At 41.3% G+C, this 18,558-nt stretch overlaps 1 protein-coding gene across 1 annotated transcript in view; it reads left to right on the forward strand.

Moving 5' to 3' along the window:
• PRKAA2 (protein kinase AMP-activated catalytic subunit alpha 2) overlaps window positions 1-18,558 on the forward strand; it is a 715,862-nt gene that overhangs the window by 558,282 nt on the left and 139,022 nt on the right. The window lies entirely within an intron of this gene.

The raw sequence follows: 18,558 nt of genomic DNA on the forward strand, positions 1-18,558 counted from the left end.
GTGAGAGATGCAATTACATTAAGAACCTAAAATCCTTGCTGTCTCAATCACAAACCAGCACATCTAGCACTGAGAAGGTTGTCTGCACAAACACCACAAGCACAACACCTGTAACACCACCCACACCTGTACAGTACATTCCTACATATGTGGAGGTTCTCAACAAAAACATATCTAAACTAAAGACATCTCTAAGGCAAAAGCACACACGCACATCACAACCCACTGCACCAAGCACCACACATAGTACACATGCCTGTGTCTCACAGCCTCTAAGGCCCAGCCACAAACCCAACATACTAGTCATAGGACACTCTATCGTGAGACACAAAGATGTGCCCCTTACCAGACTAGACAAGGGGACAGTCACAGTAAGTTGCTTGTCAGGTGCTAGAATATGCCATATCACTCAAACACTCAAGTTTCTCATCAACAGGTACTGTTATCACTCTGTCATAGTCCATGTTGGTGTGAATGACATAAGACATACCTCTCTGGACTGTATGAAGAGAGACATGATTGAACTCGCTGAATATGTGTCCCAGGCAGGAATGTCCCTAGCCTTAAGCAGCATCCTACCATCACCCAGAATGATGCCTCAGTACAAACAGAAAATGGTTGACTTTAACAGTTGGCTTAGTTTCTGGTGTCATTCCAAGGGGATACAGTACCTGATAGCCTAGGAGGACATGATCAACAGACCACTATGCTTTGCCAGAGATGGCATTCATCTGTCTCCCCTGGGCTTCAGGCTTTTGGCAAAGGCTCTTGCCTCCACCATAGTGCCTTTTTTAGGCAAAGTCATGAGGACAAAATTACCAATGTGAAAAATTCTTCTAAGCAAAATTTAAATGTCATGCTGCTAAACGCTAGGAGTCTTAACATGAAACTGCACTCCTTGCAATCATTCCTCACCCTGGCAGATGTTGACATTTGTGCAGTCACTGAAACCTGGTTCAAAGCTGCAGAGAGCACCCCAGCCTTACCAGGTTACTTGTCCTACCATACTTTCAGACCCCAAACAGAGGGCTACATAGGTTCATAGGTAGATACTAGGCTATCTGCCCTAAGGCATTTATAAGCCTAGCCCGAGTGTATTTGGCTTTCGCCTCCCAATTAGATTAGCCTACTGTGCCTCTGTATAGTAGGTCACAGAAAGTAACCCTTAAAGATTAAGAAAGTAGCCCTTTAAGTTTAGTTAACTGCACCTCTGTCAAGCAGGGACACAGAAGAGATCCCAGGGGTGAATTTGCGATCTCCCATCCACACGTCCAGATTTCGCTTGAAAAGGGTCAGCGAGGGGCTATGTCTAACATGAATTGGGATTCTATTCCAGAGTGAGGGGAGCCTCTGGGAAATGAATCTGTCCCTCCAGCATGTTCTATTTATTTTTGTGCTGAGATTTAAGTCCCTGGAGCATGTAGCTCTAATGGATTAGGATTTTTTGAGGTGGAGCATGTCCATTAATTCTGGGTTAGACATGGCTTTGTACGTCAGGCATAGATCGCCTCTGAGTAGGCGGTAAGCAACTGAGTAGAGCTGGAGTTTCTTTAGTCGAGCTGCATAGGACATCTGTTTGAGGCCCATGATCCTCCTGGTGAGGTACTTTTGGGGTCTCTCCAGTTGCTGCAGGTATCGGGTAAGGTACATCCCAAAAGGGGCATTGTATTCAATTATGGGCCTGATGAGTGATGAGTAGAGTGGCACAATGACCTCTCTTGATCTAAATGTGAACCCTTTCATGATAAGGTGGGCTATATAGAAGGTCTTTCTAACCACTTTGGCAACGTGATTGTCAAAGGAGAGATTACTATCTATGTGGGTCCCCAAATCCCTAATTACTTCTTCCGTACTTAATGGATTACCACCTATGTGGTAATTTGTGGGCACTTTGTTTTTCCCAAAGGGGATGACTATGCACTTTTTAGCATTTAGCTTGAGGCTGTGGCTCTGGCACCAAGCATCCGTCTCCGTGAGACCCTTTTGGAGGATGCTTGTGTCAGCCGGAGAGTCGATTATGGCACCCAGTTTGCAGTCATCTGCGAACTTTGTCAGTCATAGTCCTCCCGTGTTAGCCTGTACTTCAGAGAAGTATATACCAAATAAGAGGGGTCCCAGAACTGAGCCTTGTGGGATGCCACTTGTAACTGGTTTGGATTTGGGCGTGGCTCCTGCAATTCTGACCATGTGGGTTCTATCCTTGAGCCAGTTTGCAACCCATCTTGTGACATAGGGGTTGATATTTAAGCTGGTAAGCTTATTTATGATGCCCGAGTGGGGTATTGTGTCAAAGGCTTTTGCAAGGTCCAGGTAGGCTGTGTGGACTACCTTGCCCTCATCTATGGCTTTGGTAACTGTTTCAAAGAAATCAACTAGTTTTAAGAGGCAAGATCTGCCCTTAACAAAGTCAAATTGGGTAGGGTCCAGTGTCTGGAGGTTCCCAATGTCATTGTTTATGAGTTCCATGATAATACGCTCCATAGATTTACAGACCAGACTAGTCAGGCTTATGGGGCGATAGTTCCCGGGGTCTGTTGTGGTGCCACCTTTGTGGAGTGGGACCACTGTAGCTGTACGCCATTCTTTGGGTACATATCCTGTAGTAAGGCTAAGTTTGAACAGTGACTTAATGTGAGGGTTCAGTTCTTCTTGGAGCTCATGTAAGACGCAGCCTGGGACACCGTGGTCCCATAGATGCTGTGTTTTTTGCTTTGGAGAGGGCAGCTTTCACCTGTGCATCTGTGATGTCAGGGAGGTTACATTCTGTTGGGACAGGCATTTGCTCCTTTGGGGGGGAAGGGGGGGAGAAGTTAGCACTGAACCTGTCTGCCAGGATGTTGGCTATGTCTGTAGGTTCGGTATATTTTGTACCATTATGCATCAATTCAGAGCATATCTGGGAGTTTCCACCCATATTCTTGACATAACTAAAGAAGGCCTTGTGATTATCTTTAGTGTCTAGGGCAATTTTTCTTTCGAAGCTGGCCTTAGATGATTTTATGAGGGATCATAGTTTCTTGCTAATACTGATCAGAGATGCCTTTCCTTTTTGGGATTTTGCTCTATCATGTAGTAGCTTCCTCCTTCTGTTGTATAGCTTATTTATGGCCGGGGTCCACCAGACAGGTCTCCTGTTTTTGGAGGAGTGAGCTTTGGTTTTATTTGGGATAGCACGATCCATGCATTCCTGCAGGTGCTCATGGAATGCATATGCAAAGGATTCTGCAGATTGGGCAGTATTATCCTCTGGCCCAGGGGCTTTGAAGGATTCCACCTCAGTCTTGAGAAGTGTAAAGTTAGCTTTTGAGAAATTTTTTACAGTGGTTTCCTTGGCTGGGGGTGGGGACGGGATATGGATGTCCAGAGAAATTAGTTTATGGTCTGATCTTACCAATGAGGGGTTTACTTCTGGTGTGGAACATAGAGTCCCCATGTTGGTGATGACCAGGTCCAATATGTTGTCCCCTCTTGTGGGAGTGGTGACCAGTTGTTCCATAGCATTGGAGTTTATAAATTCAAGAAACCGTTGGGCGAGGGTGTTTGGGCTTGAGTAGTTTTCCCAGTCAATGTTTGGGTAGTTGAAATCACCCAATAACATGGTATTTGGAGAGACCTTCATATTCTCCAATGTTCTCAGGAATGCCAAGTGGGGTTCCTGTAGGAGGGATGGTGATCTGTAGCAGGCTACAAACTGAAAGGCAGTTTTGCCCACTGTTAGTTGCACATGGATGGACTCCGATGCTTCGTGCAGTACCACTAACCTGGAGGTGTAGGTATCTTTGATGAATATAGATACTCCCCCACCTTTTGTGCTTCGGTCTGAGTTTTGGGGCCGAAAAGCATAGTATGAGTTATAACCTGGTAGTGCTGGGGTGCTCTCGGGAGCCTTGAACCAGGTTTCTGTTACTGCACAGACATCGATTTTCTCCATACTGAGAAGAGCCTCGAGTGCGTGCATCTTGAGGTTTAGACTTCTGGCGTTGCGTAGCATTACCCTTAGTTTTTTTATCCTTGGGTTGTCTATGGAGGTGGGTTTGTCCTTTGAGCCTTGCCTAAAAAAGGCACTATGGGGGTGGCACGAGCCTTGGCCAGTATACGAAAGCCTAAGGGTGACAGATGCAAGCTGTCCCTAGCGAAGCAGCGTGGCTTGTCGAGCATGTCATCCCAGGCTGACAGACACTGGATCCCCTTTGAATGACACCAATACCTTAGCCAATTGTTGAAACTGATCATTTTGTCTTTATACTGTGGCATCATTCTTGGTGAGGGCAAGATGCTATTCAAGGTCAGGGTCATACCAGCCTGGGCTACATGATCAGAGAGCTCCTCTATGTCTCTTTTCATGTAGTCCAGGGAGGTACGTCTCAGGTCATTCACACCAGCATGGACAATAACGGAGTCATATTTGTACTTGCTTTGGAGTGACCTGAGTGCTTGTGTTATGTGGCAGATCCTGGCACCCGACAGGCAGCTTACAGTGACCTTCTCCTTGTTCAGTCTGGTGAGCAGGACGTCAGTGTGCCGGACAATAGAGTCCCCTATAACAAGTGTATTTGGTGTGTTGTTTAGCCTTAAGGGCTGTGACTGTGAGGCACACTGATTTTGTGAAATATGTGATTTGTGGGTATTGTTGAGGGGTGGCTGTTGCTTGGATGTCTGCTTTGGAGGTCTTTGCTGCTTAGGCAGATTTTTATTTAGAGCCTCCGAGTATGTTTTTGTGTGTTTATGTGTTGGGTTTGCAGATGCAATAGGTCTATGTGAGACTGGGTTTGTGGTGCGGGTAGTTACCTTTTCCTCCTGACTGACTGTGCCAGTCTTGGGTTGAGAGAGTTCTGCCTCCAGTTTGGCTGTGTAATTGCATCTCTCGCATATATTAGAGTTTGTTGGAAGGAGGAGAGGGTTGTCTGAGTACATAAGGCAATTGTAACATTGCCTCAAAATTCCCAGATTCACCAGCTGGATTGGAGAACAAGTGCTGAGCATGAATAAGCAAATTTAAGTGCTAAAACTAAGAATCTGTATCTGCACTAGATGAGTTACAGGACAGAAACAAGTGCACATAGCCAAAGGAGGTGGAGTTTCAATATTTATCAAAGATATACACACCTCAGGGCTAGTCAAACAGTATGATGCACAGGAGACACTCCATGTACAGTTAACTATTGATAAAACGGGCCTACTTTACATGATTGACTTTTCACAAAGTCAAAATTCATATGGCCAAGACCATATGATCGACTTTTGAAAAGCCGAACATGTAAAGTAAACACAAAAACACAACGAACACTTACCTAAAAGCTGTTAACAGGGGGGGGGGGGTTCTGCCCCAAACCCCCTGTAACTTAAATATACCAACTCTGAGATCGCATTACAATGTGGAAGAGGGAAACTTTCCCATTCTGCACTGTACGGAGATAGCGGTTCCCCATGGTTGGCTTTTCAAAAGCTGATCATATGGTCTCAGCCGTATGAATTTCAACTTTGTGAAAAGTCGATCATGTGAAGGGGGCCCGATAAAACACCTATTCAAATCATAGCTAGCTACAGACCCCCCAGTCATGACTCAGGAGGCCCACTGCACCTATCTGGACTTACTTGAATCCATTAAGATTCAACCCTCTACCCTGATCCTGGGCGACTTTAACTACCCGACCATAGAGTGGAAGATCTATTTTAGCTCAAACACGAATGCCCAGATATTCCTCAACATTGTCACTGCCAATGGATTGGATCAGCTGGCCAACACCCCCACAACAGGTGAAAATAACCTAGACCTGGTACAAACCAACATGAGTAGCCACTGTAGCACCCCATACAGTGTCATCCTCTTTTGTAAGATTTGACCATAAAGCAATCACTTTCAACTTCACCATCTCCCCTGACCCCCCCCCCTTTTTTGCAAGGGTTGAAAAAAAAGCTTTTACAAAGCTGACTACAACCTCCTGAGAGCAGGTATAAGCAGCTTCACAGTCACCATCCCTAAAGTTGAATCAAGTACTAATGTCCAAGCCTACTCCAAAAAACTATATGAACAGCTATATAGCTGCATGGACTCAGCAATACCTAACAGGACCAAATCATCTTCCTCAAAGAAGAGTAAACCTATCTGGTGGACAGCAGCAATAAACAGACTCTATAATCCCTTATAAAGGAAAACATTGCTGTCCAGGACCAAGAAGTAGCAGGTGCCAAGTTGGAAGCAATCTCTCCTTTGTCTGAACAAGCAAATAAGGCTAACTTCGAGTCCAAATTGGCCACATCCACTAAGAACAATCACAAAGATTTCTTCGCATACGTCCACAATCTCAAAGGTAACTCCCAAATCTGCTCTGAATTGGTGGTCAAGAATACCACATACACAAACGCCATAGATATAGTCAACCTGCTGGCAGACAAGTTCAGTGAAACCTGTACCCTATCAGTAAACCAGGACATCCCCAGCACTTGTCCCCTCCCCTCATCACCAGGGAGCAGGTTATTAATGCCCTCTCAAAGGCAAATTATAGAGCCTCCATGGGACCTGACAACATCTCTGGCTGTGTCCTAGATAAACTCAGGCAGGAGCTCTCAGCACCACTAGGCACCCTATTTAACCAAAGCCTGTGCACCGGCTTCTATGTCCTAGCAGAATGGAAGACAGCCACTGTCATCCCTCTGCACAAAGGTGGAGTATCCACTGACCCAGGCAATTATAGGCCCATCAGCCTAACTAGCCTGATCTGCAAGGCCATGGAACGCATTATCATGGGCCTTATAAACAAGGACACTGGCAACCTCCAAACACTTGATCCCTCACAATCTGGTTTTGTCAAAGGGAGATCATGCCTGTTTAACTTGGTCACCTTCTTCAAAACAGTCACCAAAGCCATGGATGAGGGTAACACAGTGCATGGCACCTACCTTGACCTAGCCAAAACCTTCGACACTATTCCCTACTTGTGCATACTACATCAACTCCCTCAGCTAGCCATCAATCCATATGTTACCAGATGGGTAGCTAACTGGCTCAGTGATAGAACCCACTCAGTCAAAATAGGGAAAGCCACCTCTAGTAGTAGACCCATAGCAAGCCCATAGCAAGTGGCGTACCCCAAGGATTGGTCTTGGGGCCTCTACTGTTTGGGATATACTTTTTTGAGGTGCAAGCCAAAACCAGTGGTCTGTGGCTGACCAAGTTTGCAGATGACTGCAAGCTGGGCACTGTCTTATATTCCCCTAGTGATGTGAATATCCTCCAAGAGGGCCTTAACCAAACTAATGAATGGTGCCAGAAGCATGGTCTCAAACTGACTGCTAAAAAATGCATCATTATACCCTTTGGGGAAAATGGTTTCCCCATTAAATATCACCTTAATAACAATATACTAAGCACGCAATCAGTCGTGAGGGACTTGGGCACTCAGGTTGATAGAAACCTGACTTTTGACCACCATGTTGCCTCCATTGTGTGGAAGGATTTCTACATGGCCCACCTCATAAGTAAGGGTGTTTCATCCAGGAACAAGGAGGTCATAACATCCCTGTACTCCACCCTTATCAGACCAATTATCGAGTACAATGCCCCCTTCAGCATGTACCTCGTCAAGCTCATGCAGCAGTTGGAGAGACCACAGAGGTTCCTGACTAGGAAAATCCAGGGTCTTGAACACCTATCTTATACAGATATACTAAAAGCCCTGTCCCTCTACGCAGTCTCATACAGATTGCTCAGAGGTGACCTGTGTCTGGCATACAAGACCATCTCAGACTCAGCCTTGATGTAGTTGTTGCATATCCATAAGTCAAACTCCAGTCATGCAACCCACACGCAAGGTCTCAACCTGGTGTGTGACATTAATAAAACTTGTTGGTGGGATAGATTTGTGTCCCAACGACTCCCCCATCTGTAGAATAGACTTCCTCTCCATGTCAAGCAGAGTACCTCACTAGCCCTCTTTATGAGGAACCTGGATGACTGGATTTGAAACAGAAAATATATCCCTGGGATCCCACCTGTGTCCCTGCGGGACAAGGTAAACAGGTGCTGACTTTGTGGGAACATGGGTGAAATTCTTGGCTAGGCTTACAAGGGCCTCTAGGCCAATAGCCTAGTATTGTCCTATGAAGCTATGAAGTACTACCTGTAAAAATACAAAAAGAAACAAGAGGCCACAGTCAGAAAGTGTGAGAGTAATGTTTGGATGTAATCACCTTTTAAAGCACAAAACACTGGCCAACTATTCCTGCCTCCAGAAGCATAGCTAGTTCAACCAGCACTCTGGGCTGGTGCTATGAAACAGTGCGCCACACCTTCAGCTTTTCAAGTGAAGACGAAAAAAAAGCATTTCACTGGTATAAGCCAATCACTACACTGTAAGTGATTGAATTAGATCTACTCCCCTGCTCTTCCACTGAAGAGCAAAAAAAAAAAAAACAAAGGGTGTCCCTTCTACTGGCACACCAACCAGGTGGCCAGATGCATGACATGCCCACCTCCTGCCAGCCCCAGGCATGTGGGCCCCATTTCTGAATTTCTATGCACTGTCCTCAACTCTTCTTCAATATATTTAATTAATTAAATAAATACTTTCTTTTAAACTATAGTAAATTGTTTGCTACAAATGTAGCAAACAGTTTATACCCTGTTTGCATGGAGCACTACAGCACTCATGTTTAGTTAAGAAAAATATATTTTTTTAAACTGTAGCAAATTGTTTGCTACAAATGTAACAAACAGTTGCTACAGCTGATATTGTGCATGCATGGAGCACTACAGCATTCATGTTTTTGTTTAAAAAGCATTTTTTCTTTTTAAACTGTAGCAAACTGCATGCTGCAAATGTAGGAAACAGTTGCTATAGTTTATACCCTGCCTGCACAGAGTGCTACAGTGCTCAGGTTTAGTTTAAAAAAAATAAAATTTTTTCTTTACTTTTAAACTGTAGCAACCTACTTGCTATGATGTAGCAAGCAGTTGCTACAGTTTAGACCACACATGGAACACTACAGCACTCTGGTTTGGCTGCAAATGCAATAGGGGCTTTCAAAAGCTGGTATCACATTAAAGAAAGATCAGAATCAGCTGATCTGCCCCCAACACTCTGCATCCAGGGTAGCTGTCCTTCTTGATCCACCCTAGCTATGCTACTGCCTGCCATCCACAATAAATGTTACTTAACACAATCCAGTGTATCCAATAGAAATCTTAATATAGCCATGTAAAATTGAAATACGCTGCCTACAGTTCATGAATGCAATCACTTTTATCACAAAGAAGGCATCCTTGCCCTATCCTCTCTTTGTCATGTACTGGTAATACTGCCATTTTTTATTCCTCACTGTCGCTACCAAAAATCAAATCTGTCACACATACCTCTTCATGTCCTTGCCACAGTAAAACCTCCACGGTAAATGACTGCATTTGTACCCATGTATGCATAAACAGTAAATTATGCCAGAGTAATGATCATTTTCTGTCATCAGTAATCATTTCCATTGCTGCTGTCATGAAATGCAACTTCAAAATGATAGAAATTTACCAGTCACTCTGTGCTATCATAACATGCACAACATATATTTAATTCATTGCAAATGAGTCTTAAATCAATAGTGAAATAATTTTTAAATGTTTGTCTTAAATAATATTTTTAAAAATATTTCCTTACTTTAGAAAGTTTGTGGTATCCTACTGTATTTCCCACCTATCCTGGCTGTTCACAAATTTATATGGTGATGCTCAACCTATTGGCAAAATTCAGAGCCATTTACACATATTATATGCAAATTAGTCTAATTTATATGCATCTTCATGAATCATAGTAGTACTGAAGTGTGTCTTGAGGTGTATTGATGAATTTCAGATTTTTGATGATTATGAACGTGCATCCAAAGTAGTATGAATACATTTTGACATGGATGTGCTGCTGACAGTTTTGAAGTCTGCAGAAAAACACAGCTGTCTCAATCTTTCTGTGGGAATGCATGAATGGTACTAGACTAGCCAAAATCTGAATATAGTTAAAAAAGTGGAGTCATCTGAGTGTCATGTTTACAGCAATTTGAAAAATAACAAAAATGACCAAAGTGGATGCAGTTGTAAAAACCGACAAAAAAGATAAAAAACTATTGTTTGGTAATGTGAGGTCCACCACAGGAAAAAAATCACTGTCTGACAATAAGCAATTTGATGTATATTGGTGAATTTCAGCAATATTTGAAGTATAATTCCTGCACATCCAACATTAAATGTTACACCGTGGTACCTCAAGCAAGTTATAACTTCATAAAAGTAACACACATTTTGACATTTAACCCCCCCCCCCCAAAAAAAAAAAAAAACTGCTGTACCACATGGCACATACTTCTGCTAGGGTACAAAACAATAACTTTTACCAACAAGCATTATCAATAGAAATGATAAAGCACATATTTCCATTGTTATGAAGCATGGAAGTGAAAGGCAAGTGGCTTCCTTTTAAGAAAACATCAGATTGTGACAAAGCAGCTTTGGTTGCTCCAAACTTGCCAGTAGTATCAATACTGCCTGGAAAAAAATGAATATCTGTCAGGAGTTTGGTCCTGTCAACCCTGACAGGTGTAACCTGCTCTGGCCAGCAGTGGCATCACAGGTGTGACTTGTAAAAGTGAATGGGCTTACCAGCTGGCTAAGTGGATAGACCAGGTTGTGGAAAGAAGGCCATAGTACAATAGTAAGTAAAATAAATTTGCAAAGAAAGATATGTGTGCCTGAAAATATTATTTGTAATGCTGTTATGAAATGCACAGAAAATCATGACCTTATTTGTAATCATGCATGCATCTCTTTAACAAAGAGTCATATCAGTAGTATATTAACAGATTTTAATAATATATACGTGTCACAAATGTGTATTAAAATAATAATCAGTACATGTAATTCTGTAAATCATGTACTGGTTTACAAGTTCAAGTAATGGTGATTGGATTTATGAAATAATAAAAATTGCAATTACTTATTTATAATTTATTACCACAGCAAGAAAAGACTTAACTAGTATGAAGCCAGTTTGTGTAGGCCATAAAATATAACTAAAATAGTCACTTAGAGTTGTTTGTTCAAAAGTGTTTCTAACTGCATGTATAACATGGCTGAAATCTTAAACACCACACTTTAGTTAGACTGCAGGTTGAAGGAGGGGAGTAGGGGGATGCTGTGTCATGTGAATGACCAGCACAGACTTTACTGAGAAAATGCTGTTTTACTTCAAGATCATCTACTGAATCAGGCAAATTTGTACAGAAAAGGAAAGTAAACTTCTGTGAATTGCTGCATTTTTGTATTTGTGAATTAGTTATACCTGAATACAGTGTTATATATATTTTGAAAACAATATTCCACAAACATTTCATACTTATTATTTTCCTCTTGAATTATAAGGAAAATTGGCATGGTATTGTATTAATACATACAGCTGTGGATGTATATGAGAAAATAAAAAAGAAAAGAAAAAGTAGTTATTGCGTAATCAATAATGACTTATATAAGAAATCCAAATACAGATAAACAAGAATTACCTTCTCTCTTTTAATCATAGCTGAGGAGGAAATGATCTATAATTGCCAGCAGTAACAGAGAAGAATAGAAAGGATGGTGGAATCTTCTGGTAATTATAACAGAAGTCCAATAGAATTTTTTTTTTGTCTTACTAGTTTATAATATGTATTAGAAGCATACGAAAAAGATTTTAAACTCATTATAGTACTGTAAAAATAAAAGAGAAATAGGTTTGTACAACTACTATACTCTTTTTAAAACTGTTTTCTTTATTTGGTCATAAGGAAACTATTTCTATAGCTATGCAGATGAAAATAATGCAGCTGAAGTCATTACAGTTCAACCAGTTTAACTTAATTACTTTGATTAATTACAGAGTATTTTAATACTGTATTGAATGTACTACCTGTGGATAACTTGAGAGATGCACATACCTCTTCAAGAAGTCAAAAGTCCTTGCCAATTGAATTTATCACAAGTATGCATAAGTACTACACATATCATCATTTCCAAGTACAAAAGTACATCCCAAATCACTACTCCCATTATTATACATAAACACTTCCTGAACATAGATTTTACTTCACCTAAGGTTTTACTGCAGTATTTAAATACTGTATGAAATGGCATATAAACACTATTGTGTGATCGTATTGTGCCTTTTCTGTTTTGCTAATCCCCACCTCTTTATTTGTTTTTGTTTGTTTTTTATCATGCATTTCTTTATCCTTTACTGTTTTTATTCTCTCAAAATTTATTTTCCTTTTTTTACAGGTTCAAATCTGTCAGGAGGAGATCAAACATGTACCTCCCAAGCTAGGAATGGCTCACCCTCTGTCTGTCTGGGGACATCTTCACAGAGTCAGATTAGAGGCACCAGTCCTGCAGGCACTCCAGTATGTGTCAGTCTGGTAAGCCTCACAGAAAGGGGGCTTCATAGTGTGGTTGAGGATGTACTGGTGGAGGTAGTGGACAGAGGAAATGAGAGAGTCAATGCCTCTCTTCAGCGTGTAGAAGACTCACTGTCCCAGTTGTTGCTGACCACCACCTTAACATTAGGTTCCTCCACTGCAACACCATCTGACAGTGGATATGATTGAGGCTCTGTGGACTGGGATTACAGCTGGCACTTCCTTAGCCCTTCTTCCCTTCTCCTTTCTCCTTCACCTTCTTCATTATTTCCCACCCACGCTACGCTCTCATAAAAAAAAAATTGAAAAAATAGGGGAGTCTGACCCTGACAAAAACACAGTACCCACCCTGTTTTCTGTCATCCCCTTTCTATTCTTTAATGAAACCATCAGGGTATCTACAAAAGGATACCCCTCTATAAAAAATTATAAACCACTTTTAATTAAAAAAAAAATGCTTTCAAGTTTCGCACAGTCTGCACTTTTCTTAATGGAGAACAGCACCCACAAACTCAAAAAACATGTTTATTGCATCATGGTTTGGTGTTTCATACATTTTAACACCACTCTGGGACTATGTATAGGTTTTTAAATATTTTTATATGTGATTTCTGAATCTGACCACATCGGGTCTGGCATCTTGAAGTAATTCTGATTGTTTAGTCTGCCTCTAGGTATCCCACAATGTAGTGCTCATCTGTAAAAAGTTATATCGCGCAGGCCTCATTCTTCCTAAATCTCCTGTCACTGCATTGATTTTGCATGCATACACTGCTGTCTTTCAGTCAGTTAGTTTTAAGTAACATTTCATGCCGTTCAATGACTACTTAAAACACAAACTGTGCAAATGCCACAGAACAGACTTGCAAAGTACTTTTTACTGCTGCTTCTTTTTAGAATAGCTAAGCTGCAGTTTTTTTTGAAGCCTGACTTGTACTACTTTGACACATCTCCCATCCCCCTTCACACCTAACTTCCCTAGCTGTCAAAGAGTTAAGGGTAATTTGAGTTGTTACGTGCTGTGATTGACAGCTCACAGCAGGAGACTTGACTCATGTACTCTTTCCTTGTTCTAGCCTTTACTTCCTGTATAGGTAGGGGAACAACCAGGGAGCTGTGACATCACAGCATGAATGGATTTTTAGGAAGGTCATGGTGATGTCAGTTTGGGGAGGGGAATTGGACAGAAAACTACCTGTATTCAGTGGCCTTGATGACAATAATGAACTGGAGACTTTTTTTAGGGCAGGATAAAAGTTTTTTGAAAGTGAAACCACCACAGTACAGTAAGGTACTGTTCTAGAGGAGAGAAAGAGTAAATTTTAAATATTTTAAATGCCGTGTTTTTGTTTATTCATAGCAGGTACAATAAATATGAAGAAAAAGGGCAGAGAAGTTGAGCATTTAATAATAGAATCCCATTACAACATTTTAAGCATGGCTTAGCTCAGCCATTCTCACCAGTGTTATGCGAAAAAAAGTAACACCAACCCTCATAGTATTGCAAAGTAAATTATAAGTTTGTGATGCCAAACTTTATACATCTCACACTTTTGCAATACAGCAGCATGGTTTTAAAAAATACATTGCTTTTCTGTATTCATAGCAAATGCCTTTCACTGACCTTATTTGCATAACCATGTAGCACTGCTATTTGCAAATAAGTCATTTGTGAAACCCTAGACTATTAAAACAAGCCTTCATCTTTATTCATGTACTTATAATACTCATAACTTATACCGTCTAATTCTGATGCTTATTATTTCTTACCTTATTTTATAACCTTCTCTGTTTCTTCTATTGTTATATAATTTTCTAAAACATTCCTTTCATTTTTCAGATAAATTTTCACTCCCCCAGATTCCGCAAGCAGCCGTGCAAGAATAAGTTATTCCTGCACAGCAGGGACCATTCCTGTTCAGCATGGCAGCTCGCCATGCATATGTATGAAGGCGCACTGCTGCACTCTAAAACGGACATGGTTCTGTGTAGGAGCGCAGGGGGGGTGTCTGAGAGCAGATCTCTCACAATACACATGCTGCCTGCACTCCCCCAACCCATCAGAGTAAGAAGTCTGGTCAAAGCCATAAGGGACAATCATCCCTACCAAGCCAAATATTGATAGAATAACAGATGTAGCATAAGCACATAGTGCACACCTCCCGACACATCATAGTAAGGAATGTGGACAAAGCCATAAGGGGCAATCGTCCCACAAAGCAGAAAGCTGATAGAATAATAGGCTTAGCATTAGCATGGATAGTCTGAAGGGTACAAATAAAAAAAAACACAGCAAAAATTTTTTTTAAACATGCAATAAATTTTAAGCATAGCTGCATGGGTGTGCCCATTGCTTAGCTACCCTTCGTCCAGCTAAAACAGCACAAGAAGTTAAATAACAAGAGGCATCCAACATAAGCAGTACTGCAATAGTGTAGTGGTTAGAGCATACGCTTTGCAAGCAGCCATTCCCAGCTCGATCCCCACTATAACCAATTTGCATTTTACATGTGAAAGCAGTACATAAACATATTTTTATAATTAGCTACTAAATAACATATATTTGTTAACCAGAGTACTGTAGTAGGTCCAGATGTGAGGTGTCAGTTTAATAAAGTTGTGAAACCCCCATATAAAAACAAGTGCCCCATACAGTATAGTCACACATGAATAAATATAATGAAAGCACATTGGGGGATGTCAGTGACAGTAAACAAATTTATAATATGTAATGAATGATGAATCAATCCCATACAGCAGATAGGCTATAAAATAAAAAATAAGCAATGCTAAGCATTCCACAGCTCTGCTTACCAGGTGCAAGCATTGTGTAAATATGACTGCTAAGCAATGAGTAGACCAGCTAAGTGGATTTGCACATTGGTAAGCAGTGCTGAACCTGCCCCTTTAAGCACTGCTAACCTTAGCTAAGCAGGTTTGTCCGTAACTTAGCTTAGCTCAACATATTTAAAATTGTCCAATCATGGCAAAGGGTTGGAAATTGGCCATATTCAAACACCGCAGGTGGGAATACAGCTCATAAGTGGTTGCAGCCTCCCACTGTAGGCAGTATGGGAGGTGTTGGTGAGGGCATGCACTTCTGGGCACAGTGCTGGGGCATACAGGAGTCGACGGTCATGGTAAGATCCCTGGCAAAAAAAACATGATGAGAGACTGCTGCAGGGTTAGTACCAGGGCTCCCAATGTAAAGTGGAAGTCTGGGATTATCTCATCCATGATCTCACCAGTGCCACTGGTATCCCCCAGACTGGTGAGCAGGTCCAGCACCACTATGCTGACTTGAAGTGGAGGAAGAGGGAGCTCTTGGATGAGTGGGTATAAGAAGCAAGGCAGAGAGGTGATGTCCCAGCAGAGTGTAAGTATTCATATCAATAACTACCAAAGTCCAGCCTGTGTATATGATGGATAGGTATGCCTAAATATTTCTCTATTCCCTTTACAGCTGCAGCTGAGTCGGCTGTGAATCAGGAAGCCCATGCCAGTAGGTTGCAAAGGCTGTGTCACAAGGCTGATGAGTAACAATCCTGCTTGTAGTAGTAATATCAAATAAATATAAAGTAGTAGAAAGTCACCTGGCAGTATAAAAACTGTGTATGGGTTTTACTGAATAAACCAGACAATATGACAGTTAAGAGTCCCATATAGGTGATAATTAAATAAAACCATAACTGCCTGACAGTAACGTTCTGAATCCTGGACTGGTTGTGTTTACTCTGGTATTGTATGGCATTTAGTGTTGCATTCTCTGAATAGTAATGTTGTGTTAACCACTGTTACCCACACTGTGCTACATAAAAATATGTCTAGGAATCTCTGTATAAGACTGTTGTTAAGTACAAGATCAGATTGCACAACCAGTAGAGACTTAGAAAACACTGAAGAAACAGACAGCAGTTTCTAAATAGCACACACTGATGAAGCACAAATTGTTGTACTTTTAGCACACACAGCCATGGCTCGAATTCTGGAAGTGGTAGTAAGCTGTATGCATAATCATACCTCTCAACTGTACAGATTTTCACAGAATGTCTAAATAACTGGCTCATATTTTTGGTCTGTTCCTCTTTTTCCCTGATAAATCACTGAGATGATCTCAGAATTGTAGTCATTAAATAATGACATACATTTGAGTTTCAGACTTCAAATCCTTCAAAAAATGTATATTAAAACAAATCATGTTACTCTAACAACTATGTAAGTTTATAAGAGCAATATTCAAAATATGTCCCTATTTGTACCCCCATGTTGTCAAGCTTTGTCCAGATTTTATGCATTAAGAGATTGAGGTATGTGTATAATTTTAACTAGGAATCTGGGAATATGTGTAGAAACAGTCAGGTAGTATTAACAAACATTCCCCCCATAGGTCTTTCAGATAAGAAAACTAACTGCCTGGCAATAAAGTTTTAAATCCTGAATTGGTTTTGTTTACTCTGGTATTATATGGTCTGACATGTAGCATTCACCTAGATCTGATATCAGAATAATATTGTTGTGTCAACCACTATTTCTCACACTGTGCTACATAAAAAAACATGTCTAGGAATGTCTGTATAAGACTGTTGTAATTACAAGGTCAGATTGTACAACCAAGAGAGACTTAGACAAAAAATACTAAAGGAACAGACAGCAGTTTCTAAATAGCTCACTCTGATGAAACAGAAATTGTTGTATTTTTAGCAGACACAGACATGGTTCGAATCCTGGGAGTGGTAGTAAACTGTATGCATAATCATACCTCTCGACTGTACAGATTTTCTTAGAATGTCCAGATAACTGGCTCATATTTTTGGCCTGTTCCTCTTTCTTCCAGGCAAATCACTGCGATGATCTCAGGACTGTAATCACCAAATAATCACATACATTTGAGTGTCAGACCCCAAATCCTTCAGAAAATGTATATTAAAACAAACCCTGTTACTTTAGCAACTGTATAAAAGTTTATAAGAGCAATATTTAAAATATGTCCCTATTTGTACCCCCATTTTGTCAAGCATTGGCCAGATGCTGTGCATTAAGAGGTTGAGAGGTATGTGCATAATTTTAACTAGGAATCTGGGAATATGTGTAGAAACAGTCAGGTAGTGCTGACAAACATTCCCTCAACAGGTCTACCAGGTAAGAAAAGTAGAATGTAGCTATAAGACAGTTGAAGTATACACTGTGTACAAACATACCACTGCCCAAACCAAGACCATAAGGTATTGTAATAATACATGTAGACTAATGATTAGAGCAATGATCATTTAAGTTGTGAGTACTCCAAGGATATACAAGTTAATTGACATCTCTCCCCCCCCACCATATCTGTAACAATAATCTATATACACAAATCAGTGGGTATGTTTTACACCAAACCTACTGTTGGGACATATGTCCTATGGTTCAATAAATATTGAAATGTGTTTCTGTTAATGTTCCATGTTGAAATACTATCATTGCTGGCCTGTTGCTATTAATGCAACCTGCATGCCATTGTAATGGCCACTGTGGTTCCATATATGCATGTGTTCTGCTATGCAGCTATTTCAAATCTGTTGTTTTGGGTTAATGGGAATATCTGTGCATGCTTTTATAACTAATCCTGGATTGTGTTGACTGTTACTAACCCACATATGTTATAAAACTGTAACACCATAGCACATTTGGGAAGGCCTGTCCCAGCGGACCCCACCTCTCCTACCTCATCTGGCCATGGCACTGGGCCCCAGCATGTCTGGGAACAACCCCAAGACCTCCTTGTTTGCTGGTCCTGCACCAGCTTTGGGTGGAACCACCTCAGGGGATGGGACTCTTCCCCCCAAGAGTGGACACGGACAGGATCCTGTCACTTGAAGCCAGGTCTGAAGTTTGGTGTGTAGCAAGCTCCGAAAGGAGTTTGGAGATCTGCTACACCAGCTTGAGGGCCACGTGGTGCAATTAGAGAGTCAGCCTGCCCCTCCTGTTCAGCCCAGAGTACAGCTGCCTTCAGGGCTTTGAAGGTGCAGTAGTGACTGCCCATGGGTGGGGACTTCAGTCCCACTGTTTCCATTTTGGGGCTCATGGGCTTCTGATTTCCAAATACCCCTCACTGTTTAAGGTGTTTACCACCCATTTGTGTCATATACCACCCCT

This window comes from Protopterus annectens, chromosome 10.part0 (genome assembly GCF_019279795.1).
Source record: "Protopterus annectens isolate FY-2018-M chromosome 10.part0, PAN1.0, whole genome shotgun sequence".
Lineage (NCBI taxonomy): Eukaryota > Metazoa > Chordata > Ceratodontiformes > Protopteridae > Protopterus > Protopterus annectens.